Below are 3,657 nucleotides of genomic sequence, written 5' to 3' on the forward strand. Positions count from 1 at the left end.
ATTAAAGTAAATGTGTTGGGCTGCAAAACATAAATAATTTTATTAGCACCTATATCTTCAGTTAACAGCATAGGTTAATATATGCTAATCTTGAAATATTTAGGAATTAGTGTTATGAATTATCATGTCGTCATTCACTACTAACAGTTTAACTACACAATACTAGTCAATATTAAATAATATTTAAGCTAATTGTTAAATCTCATCTTTGTGGTTCAGATATACTTCACAAATGAAAACAACTGAGTTTAGAAGAAACTTCCATGATTTTATTAAACTTGTACACCTGATTTTGTGTTCAATATTGCGATGTGAATTAAACATAGAAAATAGAGATTTCGCTGCTTGATGTATAAATACAGATAAATTATATAAGTCCAATATTTACATTTAGTATAAATACCATTCAGTTTCAAAACATCAGCTTAGCTCTCTGATCCTCCCTATTCTAGGGACAGCCACATCTTTTCCTGCAGTTCCAGCCTCGTTCCTGAGACACCATGGTGAAGGTCAGAGTGAACATATTGGATGCCTGGTTTGCAGGGCTGCCTTCAATTCTGGCAAAGTGGACATTGTTGCCATCAATGACCCCTTCATTGACCTCAATGGCCTACATGTTCCAGTATGACTCTACCCATAGCAAGTTCAAAGTCACAGTCAAAGCTGAGAATGGGAATCTTGTCATCTATGGGAAGGCCATCACCATATTCCAAGAGCAAGATCCTGCCAACATCAAATGGGGTGATGCTGGGGCTGAGTATGTTGTGGAGTCTACTGGTGTCCTCACCACCATGGAGAAGGCTGGGGCCCACTTGAAGGGTGGGGCCCACAGGGTCATCATCTCTGCCCCTTCTACTGATGGCCCCATGTTTGTAATGAGTGTGAATCATGACAAGTACAAAAACTCCCTCAAGATTGTCAGCAATGCGTCCTGCACCACCAACTGCTCAGCCCCCCTGGCCAAGGTCATCTATGACAACTTTGGCATTGTGGAAGGACTCATGATCACTGTCCATGCCATCACTGCCACCCAGAAGACTGTGGATGGCCCTTCCAGGAAGCTGTGCCGTTATGGGCCTTGGGGCTGTCCAGAACATCATCCCTGCATCCACTGGCGCTTCCAAGGCTGTGGGCAAAGTCATCCCAGAGCTGAACGGGAAACTGACTGGCATGGCCTTCCGTGTTCTTACCCCCAATTTGTCCATCGTAGATCTGACATGTCACCGGGAGAAAGCTGCCAAGTATGAAGACATCAAGAAGCTGGTGAAGCAGGCATCTGAGGGTCTTCTGAAGGGCATCCTGGACCAGGTTGTCTCCTGCAACTTCAACAGTGACTCCCACTCTTCCACCTTTGATGCTGGGGCCAGCCTTGCTCTCAATGACAACTTTGTAAAGCTCATTTCCTGGTATCACAATGAATTCGGCTACAACAAAAGGGTGGTGGACCTCATGGCCTACATGGCCTCCAAGGAATAAGAAGCCCACCCTGGACCATCTACCCCCAGTAAGGACTCGAGCAAGAGAGGCCCTGGCTGCTGAGCATTCCCGGTCCAACAACCCCCACACTGATCATCTCCCTCACAGTTTCCATCCCAGACCCCCAGAATAAGGAGGGGTTTAGGGAGCCCTATTCTCTTGAATACCATCAATTAAGTTCACTGCACCCTCCCAAAATCAAATTATCAGCTTAGTTTATGAAACTTCCATCAACAAGTACTGAAAATATTATCAACATAAGGTTTTAGATATTACCATTATGATCTTTTGAGTTTTATTTAGTCTTTAAAAATCATTTTTATTTAAAAAATCATTTTTATTTCAGTGTTCCTGTAGTGTATAGCTAGGCATTGGACTTTTAGGAGGACTACTTTCAAAATAAGGAAACCGGTTTTCTAAGACTATGAAAGAAATGTTAAATACAATGGATTTAGTTGATTGCTGGAGCTCTTTTAAAATCATCATCTTCTCTTCTACACTTGCCTGGGGCTTTGATTCCAATGGGAGTCTGAATAATGACCTAATTTTCTTCTTTAAACCAGCATCTGGAAAAATATGGAATGTCCACCAAAGTGTTCTAAAGCAACCCACTGAAAGAAGTTCCATGTTCTCCCAATACTGGAATCTCCTAGAGCACAACTAATTTTTATTGTTTAAGCTATAGTTTTAGAGAGATGACTGATCATTTTATTCAAAACTACTGGCTAAGCTGAAATTACAGTTTGAAATTAGCGGAGGACTTCATTCATTCCCAAGTACTTACATGTGTCCCGTAGTCCAGGAGGTGGACATGTAGCAGATACAAATCAGTCAATGGTCTCCCAAATGTTTTCGCTCTGCATAAATCATGTTTGTCAGTATTTCACATTATTGACACTACTGTATGCAGATGGAGACATTTGATACAGATCCCTAGGTCACATTTACACACTGTTATTGGAAAGTTGATTTTCAGTGTCACCCTACATCACATGAGGGTGGTCAGGGTCTGGATCTTTGCCAAATGTTCCCAACATACTAAGTTGCATGCATTACTGTGCTCTTTCTCAGGGACGGAAGATTTCTAGAAACTTAATTTGGTAAAAATTTCATCAAATCTCCCAGCTTCCTTTGGCTACATATACTTTTAATGAATTGATTTTTAGTAGTTTAATGGGGTAAGTAAAAACGGAAGCTTAAAAATAATATCCTAGTAAGTAGTTTTCCATGTAATCTAATATTAAGATTCTATAAATTCTCAAGAAAAATTATGGCAACTGCAGAAATTTAGGCAGCCACCTCTTAGTGAATAATGATGAGCTGAATACAATGTAATATGGTTAATAATTTATACAATTCGAATTAAGGTCTAGCATAAAAATCTAATGGAATTATATAAATGATGGCCTCATTTATTTTGTTAAATTATATTTAGATTTATGTTTTGACATTTTACTGACATTAAGTTTCATCCCAGTTTCTGAGATTTTTTCTAATATTTGTACCTAAAGAATATAAGAATGGTAAATTTTTCATCATTGTTATATTTTGAAAACCAGTATAGTTAATAAAATTACTTTTAAAGGAAAAATACATTTAAAAATGACCTCTGTAATGCCTGTGTAACATCCTGAAAAGCAGAATGTAGAATCATTTAGACATTAATTCATTTCCCTATGCTTTGCATGTGTAGTTGTTAATTTTTCATTGAGGTCACCATGGAAGTTTCTTCAAGACTTGGGTACTACTGAGTTGTTCATAGATGCATCCCATGAGCAAATCACAATCAAGGCATGAACATCTTCTCTCCAAGATTGTTTCCGAATTTACATGAAGAGTTTGTAGTTCTGTTACTGTTTTACCTACATTACTGTTCAATCCAGGGCTCAGAGATAAATACAAAGTCTTATTGAGAAATTAAATACATAAAGGAAACAATTTGATTTCTAAAAGTTTTATTGGCAGTTAAATCATGCATTTCTTCTTGCCACTCTGTAGTGTAAAGGGAGTCCCATAAAATGAATAATTTTAGAATGCATTTTGAAGATAATCAAAATGACTGATACTTGTGTTGCTGTAGTTTGCACTTTTCTTTATGGTGATTCTTAGATATTACCTTATATAGCATAGAATTTATACTGATTCAAATGGCTCCAAACTCCACATAGCACAGTCATGTGA

At 38.2% G+C, this 3,657-nt stretch overlaps 1 pseudogene; it reads left to right on the forward strand.

The window, feature by feature from the left end:
* Positions 1-577: 577 nt before the first annotated feature.
* LOC100760338 lies at positions 578-1,476 on the forward strand (annotated as a pseudogene).
* The last annotated feature ends 2,181 nt before the right edge of the window (positions 1,477-3,657 follow it).

This window comes from Cricetulus griseus, chromosome 6, assembly GCF_003668045.3.
Source record: "Cricetulus griseus strain 17A/GY chromosome 6, alternate assembly CriGri-PICRH-1.0, whole genome shotgun sequence".
In the NCBI taxonomy this organism is placed as follows: Eukaryota; Metazoa; Chordata; class Mammalia; order Rodentia; family Cricetidae; genus Cricetulus; species Cricetulus griseus.